This window comes from Panthera leo, chromosome F3, assembly GCF_018350215.1.
Source record: "Panthera leo isolate Ple1 chromosome F3, P.leo_Ple1_pat1.1, whole genome shotgun sequence".
NCBI classification, from domain to species: Eukaryota; Metazoa; Chordata; class Mammalia; order Carnivora; family Felidae; genus Panthera; species Panthera leo.
In genome coordinates this window covers 15,914,960-15,942,956 of record NC_056696.1, presented here as the reverse complement: position 1 = coordinate 15,942,956, position 27,997 = coordinate 15,914,960, and the positions used below count along the sequence as shown (strand labels likewise).

General features: G+C 39.7%; 1 pseudogene; it reads left to right on the top strand.

Annotated features, from left to right (window-relative positions):
- Nucleotides 1–3,449: 3,449 nt before the first annotated feature.
- On the top strand, nucleotides 3,450–23,238 carry LOC122211497 (annotated as a pseudogene).
- The last annotated feature ends 4,759 nt before the right edge of the window (nucleotides 23,239–27,997 follow it).

Genomic DNA, 27,997 nt, shown 5'->3' with positions numbered 1-27,997 from the left:
ATTTACAATGTCTCTAACACCTGTTTCCTCCTCTTTATTCCCATTGCCATCACCTCTATTCCAGCTAGCCTCAGGAAGTAGAGAACTATCTTCTCTACTTCCATTCACTCTCTCTGTTTTACTCTGTTTCATCCATCCATCCATCCATCCATCATCCATTTTTTCATTTCTTCAACAAATGTTTTGTGAGTTCTTACTAAAGACACAATAAACAGACTATCCCAAAACAGTGTGATAAATGTTCAAGAAAGGATTGTTTAGGGTGCTATGAGAATACAGAAAAGGGTCACTCTTACCCAGTTCAGGGAGGACAATTCAGAGAATTCTTCTTGGAGGAGATGTCAATGTGAGCTGAGCCTTGAAGAATCAGTTGAGTTAGAAAGAAGAAGAGAATGGGGAAGTGCAAAATAATAACCATAGGGTCCCTCCCCTGTTGCCTCATCATTTATTTGCCCTTGTTTCGATTTTTCTCCATAGAAGTTTGTAATATCTGGCATAACATGTAGTTTACCTGCCATATCTCTTCTCAGAGTTATCCAATGACTTTCCTTCTCGCCCTCAATAAAAGCCAAAATAATCACAGTGGTTGCCCAAACTACTGTGGTGTGGCTTCTGTTAGTCCTCTGACCTCTTCTCTCCCTACTGTTCTCTTCAGTCACACTGGGATCCTTGTTGTTTCTTGAATGCATCAGGCTGCTGCTTGTCTTGGAGCCTTTGCACTCATTCTTCCCTCTGTGTGCAACGGTCATCTCACAGATGTTTGCATGGCTAACTCCCTCACTTCCTGCAAGACTTACTCATGTTATTGCACAGGGCTTCCCCGATTATCTTATTTGTAGTTATATCCATTCACCTCCTCACTGGAACTCTTCCCCCCCCCCCTTTTTTTTTGGCCTAGAAAATAGCACCTTTGATCATACATTTACTTATTTCATTTACTCCCCAAAGAACACAAGCTTCATGAAAACAGTGGTCTTTGAGTCTTTTATTTTTTAAAAATGTTTATTTATTTTGAGAGGGGGGGAGGGGCAGAGAGAGAGGGAGAGAGAGAATCCCAAGCAGGCTCAGAGCCTGATGTGGGAGCCAAAATCAACAGTTGGACACTTAAACCACTGAGCCACCTAGGGGCCCCTTGAGTCTTTTAAAATCAATTCTGTCTGGGGCACCTGGGTGGCTCAGTCAGTTGAGCGTCCAACTTTGGCTCAGGTCATGATCTCGTGGTTTGTGAGTTCAAGCCCCGCGTCGGGCTCTGTGCTGACAGCTCAGAGCTTGGAGCCTGCTTCAGATTCTGTGTCTCCTCCTCTCTCTGCCCCTCCCCTGCTCATGCTCTGTCTCTCTCTGTGTTTCAATAATAAATAAACATTAAAAAATTTTTTTAATCAATTCTGTCTTCACTACCCTCATGAGTGCTGGTAGTGAAGACACAATTGATTTTAAGTGAAAAGTCTTAATAAATAAATAAATATGGGTTAAATGAATAAATGGAAGGCTGGAAAACAGGAAATATAAAAGCAAGTCTGGAAGAAATTGTAAGAAAAGGCCAAAACTCTAATTTGGCCTCATTCATTTGGAGACCCCTGATTGAATTGCTAGAGTCAAGGATTCAGTAGTGTGGTATCTCTCTCCTTAGACTCTTGAGGAGCACTGATTTTGCTAAAGGGAAAGGAACATTTCATTTTGGTTGGTGGTAATGACTAAATTTCCCCCTCCCTCTTAGATAATGTTGTTTTAAGCTTTCATCACCACCCAGAGTCACTTATCTTTGACCAAAACATGGGATTCTTCCATACAGCTACAGATTTCCTAGTTACTGTTTATTGCCCTAGTATAGACATTAGGAGGTGGATATTAGGAATGTTGGAGTTTTTGACTAATGGCTTCCGTTTCCTTGGTGTGTAGGAGGCTAGACCATCTGGTGAGAGAAGGTGGAGACAGAGTGGAGATAACATTTGGAACTGCCACCCATTGGATTGGGAAATCTGGCTGATGACAGAAAAGAGAGATCTTGAGCAGAATGAAGTGTTGGGAAATATCTTTGATGTGTATTTTTTTTGCATCATTAGTGCTGTGGTTTCCTTAAAAAGGAAGAAGGAACACAAATTCTCATTGTTAGGAAACTAACAAGTGAGAAGTAATAATGTGTTGTTATTTGCCTGTGGGGATCTTATTGTCCTCAAATGATAGGAACCACTGCAGGGAGTAAAGCCCCACAAGGCAGACTAATCATTGTATCAAAGGATCAGATGTCCAGCAGATATATAAGGGAGAGGATAAGAACCCTGGGTCTTCTGGAAGGCAGGCCATTTCCTAATCCTGGTGAGATTAACACTGAGGTTGAGATTTTTTTTTTAAGTTTATTTATTTTGAGAGAGAGAGAGAGAGAGAGAGAGAACATGAGCAGGGGAGGGGCAGAGAGAGAGGGAGAGAGAGAGAATCCCAAGCAGGATCTGCACTGTCAGTGCAGAACCCAAGGTGGAGCTTGAACTAACTGTGAGATCATGACCTGAGCCGAAATCAAGAGTCAGATGCCTAACAGACTGAGCCACCCAGGTGCCCCAACATTGAGGTTGAGATTAGCCAAAGGTTCCTTGTGGGAGCCCTGCCAATGACCAGGCAAGCCCTCCTGAGGGAACATCCATGCTTGTAGATCCCTTCCCTCTGGTGGTAGAAGAGGCTGCTGGAGACCAAATGCCCTGGTTCCCGCCTTCATCACACTCCCCTAAACTTCAACAGTGAGATTTTTTTTCAGACCACAAACTTGAATTTAGCAGAATGTCCACTAGTGTGCTATAATCAGATTTTAGATAAGCAGAATAGGAATATAAGAAATCAGGTCAGGGGAGGAGCAGGAATTTTAGGGGTAATCCTAGAGCTACGGAGACTTCCAGGAGGGGTGAGAGAACATCGATAGGATCCAGGACCTGAGGAATTTGGGGGCAGGGAATTGTGAGGGCACTTCTACGATGGAATATGGAGAAATTTTATGTCATAGGGACAAATTGGAGCCCACACCAACAGAGAAGGAAGGAAAATAACATTAATGGGGCACTTACTATGTACCTGGGATTTGTCTAACGCTTATGACATACCACTAATGCATATCATTTATATCTCATGACAGTTCTGTGAGAGTACTGTAATCTCAGTATTGTAATCTGTCAGCACAGAGCCCAATGCGGGGCTCGAACTCACCACAAGATCATGACCTGAGCCAAAATCAGGCGCTTCACTGACTGTGAATCAGGCGCACCCCTGTCACATGTAATTTTAAAGGAGCAAAAGTGTCTGGGATTCTTCACTTGTTATTTGTGCCCTTTCATCTACTAGATTCTAAACTTCTACATGATGATGGCAAGGATTTATTTATTAAACAGGATTATATCTTCTGTATCTTTCTTAACAGCATGCGGGTGGGCACTCAGTAAATACTGTTTAGTGCTCCACATTAATCCAGTTGGAGAACATGTTTCAGACCACTTGGATCCTAGGAGAGCAGCTGGGGAAGGTGACTGTTGGTAAGCTTGAGACTGACAAGGGGATCTCAGCCCTTCCCTCAGCCTTGTGCAGGTCCTCACCCTGGGGCTCTGGGCTAGGGAAGACTCTGGCTTTGCTTCTTCGCTCTTGCTGGGTGAGAAGAGCTGGATCTGAGAGGCTCCCTTGCAGGTCACAGTCATTCTGGCACATCTAGGAGATTTGCCTGCATCCAAGGCATTGGTTGGGGAAGCTGAGGGTAGCTTGCATTTGTCTAGAGCAGGGTTTCTCCACCTCAGCACTATTGGCTTTTGGGCCAGATAGATAATTTTCTGGTGTGAGGGGCTGTCCTGTATATTGTAGGATGTTTGGCAGTATCTTTGGCCTTGACCTGCTAGATGCCAGGTAGCATCTGCACACTTAGTTGTGACAATCAAAAATGTCTCCAGATATTGGCAAATGTACCCTGGGGAGCAAAAGCATTTGAGAACCACTGATCTCGGGCTTTGTTTTTTCACAAAGAAAATTCACCGATGTGATCACATTGTGAATCAGGAAGGAACTTGTTCTTTTATCTATTTTTTTAATGTTGTTTTTTGAAGTTTATTTTTGAGAGAGAGAGAGAGAGAGAGCGCGAGCTGGGGAGGGGCAGAGAGACACAGAATCTGAAGCAGGCTTCAGGCTTAGAGCTGTCAGCACAGAGCCTGAGGCGGGGCTCAAATCCATGAATCTCGAGATCATGACCTGGGCTGAAGTCGGACACTCAACCAGCTGAGCCACCCAGGCACCCCTCTTACCTATTTTACACAGTTCGTCTAATGGCAGGAAAAGAAATAGAACTCACATCTTCTGACTTCAAGCTTACAGGTCTTTCTCTTTTATATCTCCAAGGGAGATAAGAAAGACCACTAGGAATGAATGACAAAAGGAGAGAGTAAATTGACCCCACCCTGGAGGAGATGTCATTTTTGAGCTGAAGAATGAAAATCCTTATTAAATTACAAGTTTTGACAAAGGGATACCATTAACCACTTTGCTATTTTCAGAACCCGTTTCTTAATTTTATTTGGTGACCTTTCAGTTTGCCCTTTTGAAAGGGAAGACGTTTAGATTTCCTTTCATAAGGAGCTAGTTTTATTTTTGACTGCAGGATTTCCAAAACTTCCAAACCTTTTAAGAGGAGAGGTAAGGTCCTAATAATACTTGTTCACTTCCTCTTGAAGATGCGTCATCGTGATAACATTGTGTGTGCTGCCTTGGCAGTGGTGGTTTCCAGGAAACCCAAAATACAGTACTGCCCTTCAGAACAGAAGTTTGTGCTAATTGTTATTGAGACTAGATTGGAAAACTAGAAGTACTAAAATAAGCATCTGAAAGGCAACCCATTTCTGAGACTCTGTTAATTATTTTGCCTTCTGGGTTTTGAAAAGAGAAAATGTAGTGTGTCTTTTTAAAGTGGGGTGTGAAAGGAAAGAGCCTGAATTTGCTAGGTAGGGGTAAGAGTAGATCTAAACTTAAGATTTTAGTTAAATTCTTCGCCTTGGAAATACAATTCAACTATGACTAGGTACCAGACTTTAACTCACCATATTGAAAGCATGTTGTAATCAGTGATCATTATGATTAGTCAGGGTTTACTTTTCACCACCACTGTTCCAGGAGCTCGACTTTCAAAGGGAGGCAGTGTGCTGAGGCACAGAGCATGGCTCGAAGGTCTGTCACAATCTGGCTTTTCTATATGTGTGAAAATGCCTTGGCCTTTTCTAGACGGTTGACCTTATGCAAATTAGGTAGCCTCTTTGAGCCTCAGCTTCCTCATTTGTAAAATGAGGTAATAATATCAACTCTTGTATTTTGGTTAATGACATCAGCTTTTGTGAAGACTAAATGAAAAAAATTGTGTAAAAGCTTAGTTCGTGTTCAATTAGTATTTAATGTTGATAATTTTTAATCACATTTTACAAATTACATAATAATATGTGATTGATATTGTTAATTAATACCACATATTAACATCATGTGATGCAAAATGAAAATCATGTGAAAGAATAATTAACATCAGTATTAATGATTAATTATTATTATAATTGATAATTATTTTTAGGTATGCTGAATTGGTTTTGAACAGTTATGAATATTCCTGATCAACAAGGTGGGTTGGTGTTTCAGGGTTTCCATAATTTTCTCCAAATTTGGTTTATTTATTTATTTATTTATTTATTTATTTTGTATTTTTATTTTGACAGTTTCATTTTTGAAAGTGCTAGTCTTATTCTTCTATATCCTAAACGAATCCCATGGACGGGGGCAATGTGTAGATATGAAATAAATGTCATTAAAAGATGATGAATAGAATGTATGCAACACTGGTTACACTTGTTTTGGGAAAGCTATCTGGCTTGCACATGATGATGGCATTTTTGAGGAAGTGCAGAACTAACTTGTAAGTCTGGGATAGTTCAGCAAAATGCTCCTACTAGCTTGCTTTCTCCTTCCCCCTCCCACACTCCCTCCCTCTCTCTCTTTTCTTTCTTTCTTCCCTTCTTTCCTTCCTTCCTCTTTTCCTCCCTCCTTCTCCCTCTCTCTCCTTCTCTCTCCCTTTCTCTCCTTCTCTCTTTCTTTCTTTCTTTCTTTTCCTTTCTTTCTTTCTTTCTGTAAAGACAAATGCCTCATGGTGAAAACACATGTTTTCCTTTTGAAATTTCTTAGTAGTAATACAGAATGCTGCTTTCCAGATAATAGGTCCTAGGGTACTGCTTGGCATTGGTCCCAATACTTGCTTGTTGAACTAAACAAGTTGCTCAAATTACATCAAATTTGCTACAGCTGTGAAATTTGATTTTTCACTTGTTTGAAAGGGGAAAAATCCCCCAAAGTTATACTTTAAAAGACAATTTTATTTAACTTTGTTTCATTTTTCTATTGTTTTTGCATTTTATACATTGTTATGATGGCATCAGACTCTATTTTCACTGTGCTTTTTAAAACTGTTATAGCATAAGCATTTTTTGTAGTTTTTTTTAAGCATAGTTTTAGGATGCATAATAGTTCCTTTAGTAAATAGCCTATACTTTATACAACTGTTTACCTGTTATTAGACACTTATGTTGTTTTCCAATATTTTAATTGCTATAAAAATGCTCTGGTGAACATCTTTACATCTAAGGCATTTTTCTTTTTGGTATTTCACAGTCTTTCCTCAAAAATAGCTTTCCGTACATGTAATTACTAAGTCAAAGGGCACAAGACATATTTAATAAATATTAATATTTAATATTAATATTTAATACTAAGGCACATATATTAATGTTTATTTATTTTTGAGAGAGAGAGAGAGAGAGTGTGAGCTGGGGAGGGGCAGGGAGAAAGGGAGACACAGAATCCTGAAGTGGGCTCCAGGCTCTGAGCTGTGAGCACAGGGCCCAATGTGGGACTCAAACTCATGGACTTCAACTCACGAACTGGGAGTGATCATGACCTGAGCTGAAGTCAGACGCTCAATCACCTGAGCCATGCAGGCACCCCTAAGGCACAAAATATTTTAAGTCTCTTCGTTCATATAGCCAGATTGGTTTCTGAAAGGTTTTTAACAGCTTTGTATACAAATTCTTGTTTCCTTACCCTTGCCAGAATTGGATATTCCCATTAAGGTTTTTTGATATGTCAAAATATATCTCAATATTTAATATACATATTTTTAGATACTGATGAGGCTGAAATGTGAAAAATATATTTTGTTAGTTATTGAATTTCTCTGTGAATTTTTTTCTTCATTTTAATTTAATTTATTATTATTATTATTTTGAGAGAGAGAGAGCAGAGGAGGGGGGCAGAGGGAGAGAGAGAGAGACAGACAGGGAGAGAATCTTAAGGAGGCTCCAAGATCAGTGTGGAACCTGATGAGGGGGCTTGATTCCACAACCCTGGGATCATGACCTGAGCTGAAATCAAGAGTCAGATGCTCAACCGACTGAGCCAGGTGTCCCATCTGTGAATTTTCTATTCTCTTCTGCTTCTCTGAACTTGAGAATGACTGCTTTGCTCTGCCCTACAGTGACCTAACAGCTTTAGGACTGAATTGTTCAGGAAGGAAGGGAAAGGGAGGAGGAAGGGGAATGGCTTTCCATTGTTTTAAAATGAGTAATCAACCTCATATTGATGCTTCTAGTCTTAGTGATTGATACATTTTAGAATGACTCTTTAAACCATTGTAATATGTTTTACATGTCTGATTTGAAAATTGAAATTTATGAAAATCTGTATTTAACAAATAGCCAACCAATTCTCCAACTACCATGTATTGGAGTAATCTTTTTCTTTTCCAGTGATTTGTGATCCTTCATTAAAAAAAACTGTGTGTGTTCGGCCCCTGGGTGGCTCAGTCAAATAGGTGTCCAACTCTTGGTTTCAGCTCATGTCATGAGGATCTCACAGTTTGTGAGATTGAGCCCAGCTTTGGGCTCTGTTGCTAACAGTGTGAAGCCTGCCCAAGATTCTTTCTCTCTCCCTCTCTCTCTGCCCTTCCTCACTCATTCTCTCTCTCTCTCTCTCTCTCTCTCTCTCACACACACACACACACACACTTTAAAAAGAAAATAAAATCAGTTTTGAAAAAAAGATATGCTTAGATATTTCTTGTGTTTTGTTGCTATTATGGATGGAATACTTTCTTCCATTCTAGTTGCTTACTTTTAAAGATTATATTTTAATTACATATGTAATTATTAACTACATCTCCTAGAAAAAATAAAGTGTTATTCTGCATAAGGCTAAAAAGTCCCCATGATCATCTTTGATCCTAGCACCTGCAGCAGAGGTACAGAGTTACCAGATGGCCACACAGGTTCAACCTGGATCATATTTTGGTGTGATGCTATCATACAGATATCATCCATGGATTTTCCTATGCATTTACATCATATACATGTCCGTGGGGAACATATGTAATATCGTTTTGTGTAATCTTGTGTTTAACAAAATATATTATACTGTATCATCCAGTCACTTACTCTTTTTTCTCCATGATTTCTCTCGGAGACTTTTCTATGCCAATACTTAGAAACTACCTCATTCTTTTAAACTGCTTAGCAGATAGGTTGTGATTTACTTTGTCATTTTCCTGTGTGTGGAGGTTAGTTTGCTTCCAAGTTTTGTTATTTTAAAACACCCCAAGGAGCCTTCAGGTGCAGCCCTCTTTTGCACAGGTAGAGTGGTTTCTATAGATACATCCTTTGAAGGAGTCTTACTGGATCACAGAATGTACATTTAAACACATTCATAGATGTGCCAAATTATTCTCCAAAGTAGCCAGTAGTGTATATAAGATTACCCATTTCTTCATACCACTGATAACACTTAAGAATATCAAACAAATCAATTGTGGCTAATCTGGTAGGTGACATAGCAATCATATTGTTGTTTTAATTAGTCTATTTAAAGTTTTTGGCTATCAGTGAAAATTGAACATCTTTACCTGTTTACTGTTTGTATTTCTTCTTCTATGACTTGCCTATTCATATCCTGGACGTGTTTTTCACTTGAACACGTCGTATGTGACAACATGACGTATGTTCATCTTTTCTTTTCTTTTTTAATTTTTAAAAATGTTTTTATTTTTAAGACAGAGAGAGGCAGAGCATGAGTGGGGATGGGGCAGAGAGAGAGGGAGACACAGAATCCAAAGCAGGCTCCAGGCTCTGAGTTGTCAGCACAGAGCCCGATGTGGGGCTCGAACTCACGAACCGTGAGATCATGACCTGAGCCAAAGTCGGACGCTCAACCGACTGAGCCACCTGGTAGCCCCTCACATTTTCTTATTATATTATGGTTCTTATGTACTCTGGATCTTTTGTCTGTAAATTTTTTGTTTATGGTAACTTTTACCATACAGGTTTTAATTTGAATTTAGTCAAGTTTATCTACTTTTTGAATTTTGCTTTTTATATCTTTTTAAAAAGGCCCTCGTGACTATAAAGTCCTGAAAATATTCTCCTATTTTTTCTTTTAAAATTTTTACTATTTTGACTTTCATGCTCAGTGCAGAGCTCAACTCAGGTTTGAACTCATGACCATGAGTTCAAGACCAGAGCTGAGATCAAAAGTCAGGCACTTAACTGACTGAGCCACCCAGGTGCCCCTCATGACAACTTGTATGAGGGAGGCATCATTGTCATTTTTTAAAATGTTTGTTTGTTTATTTAGTTAAAGAGCAAGAGAGCAAGGGAGAGGCAGAGAGAGAGGAGAGAGAATCCCAAGCAGAAGACATGAATAGATACTTTTCCAAAGACATCCAGATGGCCAACAGATACATGAAAAGATGCTCAACATCACTCATCGTCAGGGAAATACAAATCAAAACTACACTGAGATACCACCTCACACCAGTAAGAATGGCTAAAATGAAAAACTCAGGAAACAACAGATGCTGGCAAGGATGTGGAGAAATGGAAACCCTCTTGCACTGTTGGTGGGAATGCAAACTGGTGCGGCCACTCTGGAAAACAGTGTGGAGGTTCCTCAAAAAATAAAGAATAGAACTATCCTATGACCCAGCAATTGCACTACTGGGAATTTATCCAAAGGATTCAGGAGTGCTGATTCATAGGGGCACATGTATCCCAATGTTTATAGCAGCACTTTCAACAATAGCCAAATTATGGAAAGAGCCTAAATGTCCATCAACTGATGAATGGATAGAGAAGATGTGGTTTATATATACAATGGAATACTACTTGACAATGAGAAAGAATGAAATCCTTCCATTTGTAGCAATGTGGATGGAACTGGAGGGTATTATGCTAAGTGAAATAAGTTAGTCAGACAAAGAGAGATATCATATGTTTTCACTTGTATGTGTAACTTGAGAAACTTAACAGAAGACCATGGGGGAAGGGAAGGGGAAAAAATAGTTTCAAACAGGGAGGCAAACCATAGAGACTCTTAAATACAGAGACCAAACTGAGGGTTAATGGGGGGGTGGGGAGAGGAGAAAATGGGTTATGGGCATTGAAGAGGGCACTTGTTGAGATGAGCACTGGGTGTTTTATGTAAGTAATGAATCATGGGAATCTACTCCCAAAACCAAAAGCACACTGTATACACTGTATGTTAGCCAACCTGACAATAAATTATATTAAAAATTTTTTTTAAAGTATTCATGTGTAGGATTGGGGCACCTAGGTGGGTCAGTTGGTTAAGTATCGACTCCTGGTTTCAGCTCAGGTCATGATCTCAGTTCATGAGTTCAAGCCCTGTGTTGGGCTCCATTTTGCCAGTGTGGAGCCTGCTTGGGATTCTCTCTCTCCCTCTCTCTCTCTGCCCCTCCCCTGCTCATGCTCTCTCTCTCTCTCTCTCTGTCAAAATAAATAAATTAAAAAAAAACTTTAAAAAGGTATTCATGTGTAGGATTTAAAGCAATGAAAATAGCTAATGTGTGTTTAATATGAGGCAGATATTGTTCCCTGTGTTTTATGTGTACTCATTTAAGTTTCAGGACTTTTTTTCTCTCTCTTTAAAAAAAAGTTTTTTTAAATGTTTATTTTTGAAGGAGAGGGAGAGAGACAGAGCATGAGCTGGGGTTGGGCAGAGAGAGAGGGAGACACAGAATCTGAAGTGGGCTCCAGGCTCTGAGATGTCAGCAGAGAGCCCAATGTGGGGCTTAAACTCACTGAGATCATGACCTGAGCCGAATTTGGATGCTTAACCAACCTAGCCACCCAGACACCCCTTTTTTTCCCTTTTTTAAAGTAGGCTTCATGCTTGGTGCATGAAATCATGACTCCAGGCTTGAACTCATGACTGTGAGATCAAGACCTGAGCTGAGATCAAGAGTCAGTCACTTGACTGAGCCACCCAGGTGCCCTTCATGACAACTTTTATGAAGTAGGCTTCACTGTACGTTTTTAAATGTTTGTTTGTTTGTTTGTTTAGAGAGCAAGAGAGCAGGGGAGAGGCAGAGAGAGAGGAGAGAGAATTTCAAGCAGGATTCACACTTAGTGCAGAGCCTGATGTGGGGCTCTATCTCTCCCATCACGACTGTGAGACCATGACCTGAGCTGAAATTGAGTCAGACACTTAATCACCTGAGCCACCCAGGCACCCCACCGTTGTCATTTTTGTTTAAAAACCGAGAAAGCTGAGGAACAGGAAAATTAAGTAAGTTATCCAAATTCACACAGCTAGAATGTGATGGAGGCTGTCTGGGAACTCTTTTCAGTGTGATTTCAGAGGTAATATTAACTATTCCACAGCCTCTCTTTATACTGGGTTCTGCTTGAGCAGCCTTGAGAGGTTGAAGGTCCTAGCAATGCAATAACAAAAGATAAATAAAAGGCATAAGGATTAGAAAGGAAGAAATGGAACTTTTTCTAAGAAAATATAATTGCCTTGTCTCAAAAGAACCTACAGATAAACTTGCCATTTATATATTTAAAATGTACAAATTTAGCAAACTTTATGGATACAAAAGTAAATTAAAATTGTATATGCTAGTAACAAAAACTTAGGACATAAAACTTTAAAAATACTATTTGTAGTGACATCAAACAACAAAAGTAACAACAATAACAAATGCCCAGAAATAACATTCTTGATTGAAATTAAAGAAGGCAATAAATGAAAAAATATACCATGGTCATGAACTAGAGGACTTAATATTGTTAAAATGGCAGTTCTTCCCAGATTGATTTACAGATTCAATGCAATTGAAACAGATTTTTTTAGTTGGATTCCATTTATTTATTTATTTATTTATAAATGTTTACTTATTTTTGAGAGGGAGAGGGACAGAGTGTGAACAGAGGAGGGGCAGAGAGAGAGGGAGACACAGAATCGGAAGCAGGCTCCAGGCTCTGAGCCATCAGCACAGAGCCCGACGCAGGGCTCAAACTCACAAACTGCGAGATCATGACCTGAGCTCAAGCCGTATGCTCAACCAACTGAGACACCGAGGTGCCCCTACTAAGATTTGAAATGAATTTTGATAACTTGATTCTCAAACTCATATGGAAATGCAAAAATGCTGAGAAGAGCTAAGACAATCTTGACAAAGACCAAATTTGGGGGACTTTAACTGCTAGGCATCAAGACTTATTAATAAAGCTATAGTAACTAAAATAATAGACAAATTGATATATAGAATAGAATATAGGATCTAGAAACAGACCCTCATGCAGTCATCTGATTTAGGAAGAGTACTACTACAGTGACATGAAGAAATGATGATCTTTTACTTAAATGGTGCAATTGAAAAACCTTGACCCTCTACTTCACATCATGTTCTGCTTATCTGTCACTGCATAATAAACACCCCAAACTGTAGTGGCCTAAAACAACAGTTATTTTATCATAATTCAATTTTGTGTGCCAGGAATTTGGGTAAGGTTTATTTGGGTAATTCTCCTGCTCAATGTGGTGTTAATATTGGTGGTATTCAGCTGGTGGATGGGATGATCCGGAGGGTCCATGGTGACTTTACTCACCTATCTGGCCCCTCAGTGGGTTCTGATGGGTTGGAAATCTAGGCTCAGCTGGGACTATTAAAACATATACTTGTCTTCTCCAGCATGGTGTTCTCAAATAATTGGGCCTATAAGGTGGCAGCCCAAAGCTTCCTGAGTGTTCCAAGAGGCCAAGATTAAAGCTGTAAGGCTTTTTCTAACCAGCCTCAGAAGTCTCAGAATGATATGTATGCCACATTCTATTGGTCATGTAAGTCACTAAGGCTAGCCCAGAATCACAGGGGTGGCATCTAGACTTGGCCTCTCAATGAGAAGTTCAGCAAAGAATTCGGGCCATCTTCATCATTCTAGGTGGATCATAGACCTAAAGGTGAAATATAAAACAAGGCTTTTAGGAGAAAGCATGGGAGAAAAATCTGTATGACCTTAGGAGTAGGGAAGGATTTCTTAACACAGAAAGCATTAGAACTACTCAATCAATAAGACAGATAATTCCATACAATGTTGGTTAAAGGTGACTTAAACAGGATATATAAATGGCCATAAGAATATGAAAATGTGCTCAACATCACTAGTTATTGGGTAAATGCAAATTAAAACCACAAATCCACCCACCAGAATGGCTAATACTAAAAGGATTGACAATTCCAAGTGTTAACAAGGATGTGAGGCAATTAGAATTCTTACACACTGCTGACAGAATTGTAAACTGATACATCCACTTACAAAAAATGAACATATGCATATCTCGTGACCTAGAAAATCCACTCTCAGAGGTATACTCATCAATAATAAATGCATATGCTCACCAAGAAAATGTAACAATGTTAACAGTATATGACCTTTATTAAAAAATTGGGAAACAACCCAGATGTCCATCAACAGTAGAATTATAAATTAATTGTGGTATATTAATGCAATTTTTGTTATAATACTAATAAAAATAGAACAAATTATAGCTACCATATGACAAGGTAGATGAACATTATAGATTTAATGGTGAGCAAACGAAGCCAAGAACAAAAAAGCACATACTGTAAGATTCCATTATGGGGAGCTCAATAAAGGCAAAATTAATCATGGTGACAAATCAGAATAATGATTCCATCTGGGGTATATTGACTGGGAGGGAACCATCTGAGGTGGTGCAATTATCCTGTGTTATGATCTGTTGGGGAACACTCATACGTTGAGCTCTGCATATAAAGTTTGTGCCCTTTTCTCTACATACATCAATAAAAAAGTTAAAAATTTTCAAGTAAAAGCTTAACTGAAAAAAGGCATGTACTATGCAAATGCTCTAAGACACAGGATGTTTCCAGTCTGTCTACATACCCGTTCATAACTGCTATGGTCTGAATATATGGTCCCTCCAAAACTCACATGTTGAAAACCTAATACTCCAGGTAATGGTATTAGGAGACAGGGTCTTTGGGAAGTGATTAGGTGGCAAGGACAGATCTCTCATGAAGGAGATTAGTTCCCTTATAAAAGTGGCCCCAGAAAGCTAGCTTGTCTTTCCACCATGCGAGCTTACTAGAGAATTCTGTGATCCAGAAGAGGACACTCATCTTTGCACCATGATCTTGGACTTTCAGCCTCCAGAACTGTGAACAATAAATTTCTGTAATTTATAAGGCATCCAGTCTGTGGTATTTTGTTACGCCAGCCTGAATCGACCAAGACAATAATCATACCTGGAGAGGCCCATTAAAAGATTGGATTCACAATATGAAATTTAAGAAATTTTATATGTTTAGAAATACTTTAATGAGTAAATGTAACAACAATAAAGATCATTCGCAAGTTTGCTATAAACTCCCAATCTCCCTCTCTGAAAGTCTGAGAGGAACGATCTTCAGTGTGGTTAGGGAGAGAGCCTCCAGCCTGGTCTGATCTAGTGTATGGTCCTGTTTTCTTTGCCTGATTTGGATTTGGATTCTGCTCATTCCTTTCTTCCTGTCATGTTTTTAATGTTCCCTACCGTCGATGTTAGGAACATGTGATTCCTTGCTAGACCCATCTCCATTCTCTGTTTAGAAATGTGGCTCCTTCCACCAAGCCCCGCACAATGCACCTGTTTGCATGATATGTCAACCTGGAAGTATCTGTGTTCTAGTACTGCTCCCCAAATCTTTCCAAGCTGGGCCCTCTGAATTCACTCCTTCACCTAACAAAGCCAGTGTGTTTATTCACCGTGAGCAGGGCTCTTAAAACAATTTTGGAAGCCCTATGTCATTTCAGATTTATTAAAATGTTTTCATAGCCATATAACATTTTTTTTGCTATAAATTTTTTTGAAAGGATTTTTTTGCTTTCTAAATAACTTAGCTGCAAGTAAGTTCCTTAAAATACCACAGGGTGTGATTTCTTGCCAATATTGGGAAGTGATAAAATGTAACTTAAAAGTAGATTTCAAATATAATGACTTTTTAAAGTATTTTATTTATTTTATTTATTTTTGAGAGAGAGAGAGATAATGGGGGAGAAGAGCAGAGGGGGAGAGAGAGAATCTCAAGCAGGCTCCGTGCTCAGTGCAGAGCCTGATATGGGGCTTGATCTCATGACAGTGAGATCATGACCTGAGCTGAAATTAAGAGTTGGACACTCAACCAACTGAGCCACTCAGGTGCCCCTCAAATATAATGATTTTAAAATCAACACTAAATTTGGGGCACCTGGGTGGCTCAATCAGCTGAGTGTCCAACTCTTGATTTTGGCTCAGGGCACGATCCCAGGGTCATGGGATTGAGCCATGTGTCAGGCTATGTGCTGAGCATACAGCCTGTTTAGGATTCTCTTTCTCTGTCCCTATGCCCCTCTCCACCTCTCTCTGTATCTCTAAAAAAAATTTTTTTAATCAACACTAAATTTAATAATTAGTAAAATAATTTAACTTATAATTAATCATTAATTTGATAATCAATGCTTTATATTTTTATTAAAAATTTTTTGGGGCGCCTGGGTGGCTCAGTCGGTTAAGCGGCCGACTTCGGCTCAGGTCATGATCTCGCGGTCCGTGGGTTCGAGCCCCGCGTCAGGCTCTGTGCTCACAGCCCAGAGCCTGGAGCCTGTTTCAGATTCTGTGTCTCCCTCTCTCTGACCCTCCCCCGTTCATGCTCTGTCTCTCTGTCTCAAAAATAAATAAACGTTAAAAAAAAAAAAAATTTAAAAAAAAATTTTTTTAGTTGACACACAATGTTACATTAGTTTCAGGTGTACAACATAGTGATTATGTTGTACATTATGCTGTGCTTACTACAAGTATAGCTATCATGTCACCATACAATGCTATTACAATATCATTGACTATATTCCCTATGCTGTATTTTTATTCCTGTGATTTATTCATTCCATAACTGGAAGCCTTTATCTCCCACTCCCCTTCACCCATTTTGCCCATTCCCCAACACCCCCTTCCCTCTGACAACCATCAGTTTGTTCTCTGTATTTTTAGGTCTGATTCTGCATTTTGTTTTTTAGACTCTGAATATGGGGAAAGTCATATGGTATTTGTATTTCTCAATCTGACTTACTTCAATTAGCATTATACCTTCTAGGCCCATTGGTGGTGTCCCAAATGGCAAGATCTCATCCTTTTTCATGGCTGCATGATGTTCCTGTGTGTGTGCATGTGTGTGTGTGTGTGTGTGTGTGTGTGTGTGCGTGTGTATCACATATTCTTTACCCATTCATCTATTTTTAATTTTTTTTAATGTTTATTTATTTTTGAGAGAGAGAGAGAGAGAGAGAGAGAGAGAGTGTGAGTGGAGGAGGGGCAGAGAAAGAGGGAGACACAGAATCCAAAGCAGGCTCCAGGCTCTGAGCTGTCAGCACAGAGCCTGATGTGGGGCTCAAACTCATGAATTGTGAGATCATGACCTGAGCCAAAGTCGGATGCTCAACTGACTGACCCACCCAGGTGCCCCTTTACCCATTCATCTATTGATAGACACTTAGAGTGCTTCCATATCTTGGCTATTGTAAATAATGCTGCTATAAATATAGGGGTGCAAATGTTTTTTCAAATTAGTGTTTTCATTTTCTTTGGGTACATACCCAGTACTGGAATTACTGGATCAAAAGGTATTTCTTTTTTTAATATTTTGAGGAGACTCCATACTGTTTTCCACAGTGGCTGCACCAACAGTTCATGAGGGTTGCCTTTCCCCCACATCCTTGCCAAAACTTGTTATTTCTTATCTTTTTTATTTTAGCCATTCTGACAGTTGTGATATCTCATTGTAGTTTTGATTTGTATTTCCCTGACAATGAATGACATTGAGCATCTTTTCATGTGTCTGTTGAGCATCTGCACATCTTCTATGGAAAAATGTCTCTTCAGGTCCTCTGCCCATTTTTAAATCAGATTATTTCTTCTTTTTTTTTAAATTTTTTTTAATGTTTATTTTTGAGAGAGAGAGAGACAGAGCGCGAGCAGAGGAGGTGCAGAGAGAGAGGGAGACACAGAATCTGAAGCAGGCTCCATGCTCTGAGCTGTCAGCACAGAGCCCGACGCGTGGCTCAAACTCACAGACTGTGAGATCATGACCTGAGCTGAAGTCGGATGCTCAACCGACTGAGCCACCCAGGCACCCCTAGATCAGATTATAAAAGAAGCCTGATTGTGTAGTTTCCATGCAAGTTCTCTTTCTGTGTATCTGTTCTCTTCTGTAATTGGTCTGCTCTTAGTTGTGCCAGTAGGAGGAGGGTTTCAGAATTTGTTTTCACTGAAAGAATCATTTCCTAATTAGAGTCAAAGCAGCAAAGGAAGCCTCCATTGAGTTGAGACACAAACGCCCGTGTTGGTTAAAGCATTAAACATACTCTCTCCTTGTCACTAGCCCTGCATAAGAATCAGGATAGAGATGTCACTGTACAATTTAACCATTTTGTGATGGATATAATGTCATGAATATCAGGTTTTTAAAAATATTTTTATTTATATTTGAGAGAAAGAGACAGCACGAGTGGGGGTGGGGGCAGAGAGAAAGGGAGACAAAGAATCCGAAGCAGGCTCCAGGCAGCACAGAGCCCAATGCGGGGCTCGAACTCCTGAACCATGAGATCATGACCTGAGCCGAAGTTGGACGCTTAACCGACTGAGCCACCCAGGTGCCCCATGAGTATCAGTTTATGGTGAATATCATATCTCAAAAGTGGTCCATGGACTGGGGCTGGGCCACCACTATCAGTAGCCAACAAATAGATAAGAACAGAAAATGAGAGTATTTAGAACATTATAAGGGCAATTTGAGAGAGTAATTTTATTCTGTGGAAAGTAATAATAAGAAGTTGGGCTGTTTTTTAAGTTATTTTGTTTAGTAACTTATTTTTATTATATTTTTCAAAGGTATTAGATCATGATGGGCTAGGGAAAAAAGGTCCTTTGCCATAGATGGTATGAGAAACACTGATGTACACCACACTTAAATATAGTTAAGTTCTTGACACACACTTATTTCAACAAGTAAATTAATCATCATGTGGTTTTGGCCATAAACGATAAGTTTCCTTCTAGATATTGAATTTCTCATTTGAAAAAGCCCTCTGTTCTGAAACGTCTCATGTTATGTGTGGTAATGAAGAAATTCCTCTGAGTGCAAAGATTTTTAGAGAAAACTGATACAATCTTGATAAGCTATTCAGTGACAAACTATATGTTTAAGTAGAAGTACCTTCTTGCCCTTGCCCTTGAAAATTGCCAAAGAATCAGTGTGAACGCCAAAAGCAGATTCTCTTTCATCATGAGCCTGTACAATGTACAGTACACTTGGGTGATACATATATATATATATATATACATTTTTTTGCCTTCACATATGTGAATATGATTTCATGGAGTTTTCCAAATCCTTAGTAATCTTTTCCTAAAGCAATAGACTGTGGTTAAATGCAAATAGGTGAATAACTCTGCCATGATATTTTTTATTTGATATTCTTTTTTTCTTGATGACAAGACTTTTTACATTTAAAGTTTACATTCGGGGCGCCTGGGTGGCTCAGTCGGTTAAGCGTCCGACTTCGGCTCAGGTCATGATCTCATGGTCTGTGAGTTCGAGCCCCGCGTCGGGCTCTGTGCTGACAGCTCAGAGCCTGAGTCTGCTTTGGATTCTGTGTCTCCCTCTCTCTCTTACCCTCCCCCGTTCATACTCTGTCTCTCTCTGTCTCAAAAATAAATAAAAAAAAAAATAAAGTTTACATTTAAAGGTGATTAGACTTTTTAAAAAAAAAATTTTTTTTTAATGTTTATTTATTTTTGAGACAGAGAGAGACAGAGCATGAATGGGGGAGGGGCAGAGAGAGAGGGAGACAGAATCGGAAGCAGGCCCCAGGCTCTGAGCCATCAGCCCAGAGCCTGATGCGGGGCTCTAACTCACGAACCGTGAGATCGTGACCTGAGCTGAAGTCGGACGCTCAACCGACTGAGCCACCCAGGCGCCCCTAAAGGTGATTAGACTTTTATGCTATAAGAAATATGAATGGAACATTTAATTTATTAAAGCAACTTTTATGGGGATTGAGATAGAGAGGGATTGAAATGCCACATTAATTTTTAAAATCTTTTTACCATTTATTTCCATGCATGTGACTACAGTATATTGAATTTTCAAATATGCTAATTGACCCATTTCAGCAAGTACCCAGGTTGGCCAGAGGTTTTGTTTATCTAAATATTCACGGTTTTAAATAACAACTGAAAGGCACAGAGATGACTTAATCATATATAAAAGATGGAAAACAAGATCATCAACCTCTAACGACCTTGTTTTTGTTCTCATCCCTCATCTTTCATGATCTTTCTCCATTGTTAGATACTGTTGACCACTTCTGTCGGCACTGGGTTGATTCAATCTGCTACCTGCTTCTCCTCATCACCACCTGCCCCGCTCCGTTCTCCTGTCACTTAAGTGTGGGCGTAGCTCATGTCTGGTGCTCAGCCTTCTTCTTGATTGTACCTCACGTGGGAGAGTGTGGCTTTGACTATCAGATGAATGGCTCCTAGAAGGGAATGATGTCTTTCAGCTCTCTCTCTTCCATGTTTCTGTCTACAAATTCAGCATTACAGCATGGCACATGGAATACTGAAATGTTCCCAGTGATCAAATATTAAATAATTCAGCTAATGATTATCTTCTTTCAATAGTGACAGAGTCTCTATTTTTTGCTTCCCAGACTCTTTGTAGCTAACTTGAAACAAAGCAGAAATGACAGAGGGGAAAAAAAACCACAATTGCTCTTGTTAAAATTAAAATTAAAACTGCCAGTTATTTTAACAGCAAAAGATGGGTTTATTCAGGAATGAAAGAGAATTGCAATCTGGGACAAACAGGCTGTCATAAAACTGTAGGCAAGTCTGGCGGACAAAGGAGAGGTACGCTTTTTTAAGAAGAAAGGGGGCATGTTGAGAAGGCTGTTATGAACTAAAAGTCCATTGCTGTAAACTAAGAGTTTGAAGTGTGGTGGCTTCTCATTGACTGAGCTGTTGTAGGGGTGGGGAGATGGGGGTGGGTGGTGGAGTAGGGAATGAGGAAAGTATCTCTTCTTCTGGCTGGAATAGTAGAGTTGTATCCATGTACAAGGTCAAGTCTGGGCAAGGTCAAATCTGGCTCTTCCTGTTGGGTCTGTAATTGACTATGATTGTAGTTCATGAGAGCTCCCCCTGCTGAAACTTCCTGACTCCATTTTAATGAGGTTTCCTACTACTAATTTTCATTTTCTCAAGGAGCTTAAATTCCAGTAGTGCATGCACAGAATGAAATAAGTTCCATATCAGAAGTATGCACAATGGACGTGCTGTGGGAACACGGAGTAGAAAGTTGGATACAATCAAATGGTGGGCATTAAGGCTGAGGAAAGTGTAGGTGGGGGCAATAGCATATACAGCCTAATGGAGACTTAGCAAGTGTTCTTTTGGTTCAATAGGCTGAGAAATGAATCAAAATTAAGAGCTCAAGAATGGGAAGAAGGATGTAAAGCAAAAATCAGTAAGCAGACAGGCCAGTAAATTTTAGAGTTGTTACTAAGATTATAACACAATGAAAATGTAAACAATATTTCTTAGAAGATAAGATATATAAAGTAAGAAAAAACAGAATAATTGTTTGGATCAGAGAGCTCAGTTAAAACTAGTAAGATAGGTAGGGGAGAGGTTGTCGTATTTCACAGGGGGAAATCATGATTGATTTTTATACAGAAATATGGGTTCAGATGTATTTATTATGATAACTATTATGTCAAGATGACAATAGTATAAATAGGGCTTATGACCAGTAAGTTCTAGAAAACAAGAAAAAGCTAATACAAGTCAATGCAGCAAAAGATAGGATTATAAAGAAGGGAAATAGCAAGAAGTATAAAAATAGAAAGCATACAAGATGATATACTAAGCACATTGCTTAGAATAATTAATATGAGTGCTCCAAATGTCCCTATTATAAGACTAAGACTCCTAGGCTGGCCTTCAAACGCAAAATCCAAATATTGCTATTTATATACTACAGATACACTTAAACCTGAATGACCAGATAGTTCAGAATAAGGACATTTAGCTTCCACGCTAAAAAGTGTGTGTAATATGTGAAGAGAAAAGATATGCTTTCTGTGATTAATGAAAATTGACAAGTTTTCAAGAGAAGTATTGATAGTCTATAAAAAAGTGTTGAATTCTAGGAGAGATTATCTAAAGGGAGTATGGTCTTTTAAAAGAAAGAAAAACCCAGAGAAGATCAAAAGTGAGATAACTTCTTGAAAATCAGATCAGTCTTGTACCTTCTTAGAAAACTTAAGATCTATGAGAGAGATGCTAAAATATGCTGTCTCAATGAACGTGTTACTGCTTCAGAGACACAAAATTAGAGGTATTTTTGCATGAGATCTGATGTTCCAAAGTGATTCTGAAGTAAAGTGGGCATGGTACACACATAGTTGAAAACAAAACTCAATTTTCCGATGAATGAGTGAGTTGCTAATAACTAAAAATGTTAAAAGGTTTTATCTTGTGTTCCTAATGAATTCTTTATTGTCTTTAAATTTTCTATTAACATGCTAAGTATTCAAAATATCTGTATTTAGGAAATCACATAAAATTGAAGGCAATGGCTCTCTCCTCCGCCCATCGAAGATGCCAAAAGGAAAGAAGGCTAAGGGGAAGAAGGTGGCCCTGGCCCCTGCTGTTGTGAAGAAGCAGGAGGCCAAGAAGGTGGTCAATCCCCTGTTTGAGAAAAGGCCCAAGAATTTTGGCATTAGACAGGACATCCAGCCCAAAAGGGACCTTACCTGCTCTGTCAAATGGCCCCACTACCTCCGGCTGCAGTGGCAAAGGGCTATTCTCTATCAGTGTCTGCCTCCCAGATTAACAAGTTCACCCAGTTCTTGGACCACCAAACATCTCTCAGCTGCTTAAGCTGGCCCACAGGAAGAGACCAGAGAAAAAGGAAGAGAAGAAGCAGAGATCGTTGGCCTGGGCTGAGAAGAAAGCTGCCAGCAAAGGGGATGTCCCCACTAAGAGGCCTCCTGCCCTTCAAGCTGTGGTTAACGCTGTCACCACCTTGATGGAAAACAAGAAGGCTCAGCTGGTGGTGATTGCATATGGTGTGGATCCCATTGAGCTGGCTGTCTTCCTGCTTGCCCTGTGTCGTAATATGGGGGTTCCCTGTGGTATCATACAGGGGAAGACTAGGCTGGGGCATCTGGTTCACTGGAAGACCTGCACCACTGTCACCTTCACACAAATTAACTCAGAAGACAAAGGGGTTCTGGCTAAGCTGGTGGAAGCCAGCAGGGCCAGTGACAATGACAGATATGATGAGATAGCCTGTCACTGGGGAGGCAACATCAGGGTCCAAAGTCAGTAGCTCGCATTGCCAAGTCAGAGAAGGCAAAGGCTAAAGGTCACCAAACTGGGCTAAGTGGACGCTGTTGAGTTTTCTGTACATAAAAGTCATAAAAAGTTCTCTTTTGGCCAATGTCAAAAAAATTGAAGGCAAATGATAAACCAGAAGGAAAAAAAAAAACCTGTATAATGGACAGCAAACGGACACCGCTAAAGTATTCAGCTCTCTCATGTAGAGGGATCCACTTTCTCTTCTTCACAGAATCCCTGCACGGGCCATCAAAGTAGAATTTTCAACCATGTGGTAGAAAAGGAAGAGAATTTCCACCCTAAAATCTGTCCTACTCAAAGCTTCAGTGAGATTGAGATTAAGAGAAGGAATTGATCATGAAGGGGTACCACTTACACAGGCTGACTCTGTGCTGGTGATTGGGGGCTGAAACTCATGGTTCGTAAGTACCAGCCTGTGTCAGGCTCTGTGCTGACAGCTCAGAGCCTGGAGCCTGCTTTGGATTCTGTGTCTCCTCTCTCTGCCCCTCCCCCACTCACACTCTGTCTATCTTTGTCTCTCAAAAATAAACATTAAAAAAAAAAAAAAGGAATTTCTTTCTTTATTATTATTATTTTTTTAATTCCTGAGCTAACTTTCAGGACTTGTGCCTTGGAAGAAAGCTAAGCTTACCTGGAGTATATCTCACCTGGAGGAAAGTGTTAATTCCAGCTAAGATGTTGTCCAGTCTTCAAGCCCTGTGCCTGAGGGTCTAGATCCCCCCCCTAGGAAGGGGAACTATCTACAAAGCTCATCTTTGTAATTTTGCTGGGGGCCTTGTGAGGATGTGTATTTCAGCCCTTTCTGGGTTCTTTTCTCTTTTAGATCTGCCTACCCCAGAGCCCCGCATGTATTTTAGGGTCCTTTTCTCCTAGGGGAGACATTGTCCCCTGAATTAAGAGGCCTATGGTTTATGCACAGAACTGGGCGGGGGGGAGGGGGGGGGACCCGTGTGAAGTCTGATTAATTCAGGAGTGAGATACTAGCAGGCATTAGCATTTGGCCTCTAAATTCCCCCAGTTATCTTTGTCAGTATGAAAGCTGATAATTTGATTTGATTTCTGTATTTGGAGTCTTTATCTGCCATTTCCTCATGATTAGATTTAGGTTATGCAGTCTTAGCAGACATAACCACATTGTTGAGGTTTTGTCCTCAATACCTCAACAGTATATAATTTGACCTAGCATAAAGTAAATAGTTACTATATCTCACCTTACTCATATTTTTTATGACAAAGAATTTCTCAACTTTTTTTTTTTGAAAAAGTAGTCCAGGAATTGATTTAATAAACAAAATTTGATTTACTTAGCATTTTATGTGTGAGTGTGTTTGTCTCAAAGTTGACGATGAAATGTAAAACAGAAGTCAGGTTGCTCAAGACTGACCATTCCAAGCGGCAAGTAATAAGATGGTGTCCTCAGACCCAGTGAGGATGCTTCATGGAGACATCTGGAGGGTTTTCGTGTGTTCCTTCAAGTCGGAGGGATGCAGGGACTAGCAGCTGACCCACAACCACAGAGTCTAAAGGTGAGCGTCACTGGCCTGAGCTCCACTGACTTGTAGCAGAACAAGGGAAGGTGGCCCTCCTGGAATCCACCACAACTTCTAGCCGCTGGTGTGACAAGGGATGCTTGAACTCCCCATGAACCCGTGAGGCCCCACAGGAGGGAATCCTACTGGGTTGTTCCGAATGGGACTCCACACAAAGGGACTGACCCAATGGAGGGGTGGGCTATAAAAAACCAGTGGCTAAAGAGGAAGTTGTAAGTGGCCAGCTGGAGGAGGCATGGTGTACGTCAAAGGAACCGTAGGCGAGAGATTTCCAGTGATGGAAGTTGTCTCTGAAAAAGCCACAAAACCACTCCAAGAAAGAAAGAATTGACATTTAGAACATCCCTCACAGAGAGGTTATCTCTGTCAGAGTATAACTAGCTGTACTGTAACTGTACTTTTATTTACCCTGACTTCTTTTCACTCACTTTATTCCAATCCCTGAGAGGTCCCAAGGCCTCAGCTAGGGAGTGAAGGAGACGGTAGAATAAGAGGTAGATACGAATCTAAGCACCCCCCTTTTGTTTTTCATTACCAGCTTCCAAGCCTGCAGTAGGCCAGAGCCCCCAGAAGGAAGAAGTTTTAAATTTGATGAGAATAGAATTTTGGTTACTATTCTTAAATAGATTTTTTTAATAGTAGAAGAAGAGATACTATGTTTCATTGACTCTAAGATGCTATTGATGATAAGATGCTCCATTATTTCATATACAACTAAGAAAGGAAAAAAAACAACCCCTCCAATTGTGATTATACGATGACATTAAGACTCAGAGAGGAGATGTTAAAATGGAAAGGTATGCTCATTTTAGGCCAGATAAAATATAGTAGTATTTTACTGTTTGAGAGTGATTGGAAAAACTATGAGGTCTGCTTGAGATTTCATTTAGGGGAGGGTAAATGAATTAATTATGCAGGATTCAAAGGGGGACAGTGGTGATAAAAAGTAAAGTTTATTCCTGCCTGTACCCTACAGTGTCCGACTGGCTCAATAACCTGGTTTAAGAATGTAATTTCTCAATCTAATTTCTAGCACACAAACACACATGAGCTAAAGTTGTCTTTCACAGAAGCCTGAACAGAAAAGAGTATCCAGGTACTTGAAGGCTTGTTTTAAGGTTCACATTCTCCAAATGAAATATGTCTAATCCTGCTCCAGAAGAGAAGAACACACTCCCTGAACACTAATGTTTGTGCTAAATTTTCTTGGTTGGAGTTAAAATTTGGAATACATAGAAATGATGAAATACTTGAGATGTTCTCATAGTTCACGAGGAATGACAGGAAAGAGTTAGATGTTATGCTCTCATTAACAGAGCTGATAATATGTGGAGGTTCATAGTATTACTAAAATATCATCTGGCCTCCCCACGCCTCAGCTGTCTAGATAAACTAAACCACCCACTTCTAAGGTCTGTAGAAGTCCGAAGAATTTCCTTTTGCTTTCATCAATTCCTGGAGAATTATGTCTCACAGTCCCCTCAGGCTCTGGTTCTCATGGGCATCCGTCTGGATTTGAAACTGGACTCCTGTGGTGGTTTTAAAATATGTCAATGAATTCTCTGACCCTCCCCTCTTCAAGAGATGATACTTAGTTCCTCTCCCCTTAAGTGTGATTAGGACTAAATGACTTACTTCTAATGAAATACATGTGGTGGATGTGACATTGTGTGACTTCTGAGATTAGGTCATAAGGCTAATTAGGCTTCCTCCTTGCCCTTTCTCTTGCTGTGGAGGGAGTAGCTCCCATGCTGGGAGGATCCTTGAGTAGTCCTCTAGAGAGAGAGGTTCATGTGGTAAGGAATAGAAGCTTGGAAGTGAAAGTCAGTTCTTTGGCAATTTACCAAGAGCAAGGGACATTTTAGAAGGTGAAGGTAAGGTCAGAGTTTGTATTTATAGTTCTGTCAGCGTGATTATACCCAGGCTTAGAGTCAATTTTCCCCAACGATACTTAATACCTTAATAAAGTATATAGAGCAGTAGCTTTAGAAAAATAAAGTATTAATAAAGTATAATACTTAAATCTTTAAAAGAAACTTTTCATTCATGAGCAACTGGGTCTTCTCACCCTTGGGTTTTCCTCATTTTAAACCGTTATCTTCAGCCCACGAGATCTTTCTATATCATTTATCTGATCATGCTGTCCTCCAGTTAAAGAACACATCCATATCCCACCGACTCCTACTGCCTCCAGGATGAAGTCCAAAGTCCTTTACGTGGTTTATAAGCATTCTAAGTACTTCCACGATGTGAGATTGTGGTCACTTCTCCGGCCATGGGATATTGACTTTGAGCCTCATGCAATAAAGATTTTATTTTTCACAAGTTCTGTATGAAGCAGAAGACTCCGTAACCTTTACCTCAAGACCTTTTTTGTTCTAGAAATGAATGCTTATTTTTTTGGTCAGTATTTCTTACATACACGGAATTAGTGGACCAAGTGGCCAAAGCTTCTGGGAAAGAAAGAAATGACTGTTTTCACACCTATATAGTAGGACCTACTAAAACTGTGTGGGAACTTCAAACTGGACAGGAGAATGAAAAAAAAAAAAAACTGGTGGAACAATATGTTCCGTCTCTGAAAAGATTGTATTAAATTCCTAAACAAAGACAAAGGAAATAATACTTATGGTATATCCACTACGTAGCTATTGAAAAGAAAAAGGTAGATCTATCTTATTGACTTGAGACACTGTCTATCATAAAGAGTGAGAAAAAATGGTTAGAGAACAGTATGTACAGAATGGTCACAAGCAGGTAAAAGTTTATGCGTGCATAAACAAATACAGTGTAGACAGTAACTATGTCAAGCTGTTAATGATGATTGTCTCTGGATTATGAGGCGAGTTTGTGGGGGTACTGTCTATATTATTCACTTCTGAATTTTTAAAAGTGTGTAAAAATGTATCCTTTTATAATTTAAAAAGACAGTTCTGTTTTATAAAGATCAAAGATCACAACTAGAAACTTTAAGTTAACATCTTTGTCTTCACATAGACTCTCATTCAAATCCTCCTAGAATGATGAAAGGTTTGATGTCAGAATTTTTATGTATGTATGTATGTATGTATGTATGTTTATTTAGTTTTGAGAGAAAGAGACAGAGCGTGAGCAGGGGAGGGGCAGAGAGAGGGAGACATAGAATCCGAAGCAGGCTCCAGGCTCTGAGCTGTCAGCACAGAGCCCAACGCGGGGCTGGAACCCACAAACTGCGAGATCCTGACCTGGGCTGAAGTTGGACACTCAACCAACTAAGCCATCCAGGCGCCCTGGTGTCAGGGTTTACACACATCTTGGAACCCTATTCCAAAGGTATCTTTCATTAGCTCATTAGTGACGAAAACACTGTATCTGTTATTAAAGTCTTCCCCGTGGCGAACCTCATGTTGCTCCACATACATTTCCCCCCAAAGTTCAACTGGGAAAAAAAATAAAGAGTTGATAATTCTCCTTTATTTAAAAAATTATTGAGTAATTAAAAATTTTCTTTTTCATAGCATGTTTGTCTCCTCCCAAATTTCTTGCCCTTGATCATTTCTTGGAAGCAACAGGGTGAAAATGAAGTGTGTGGGGTTTGAAATGGGTGGAGCCTGTTGTCTCCATTTACCAGTAGGCTCCCTGTGGGAAAGCCA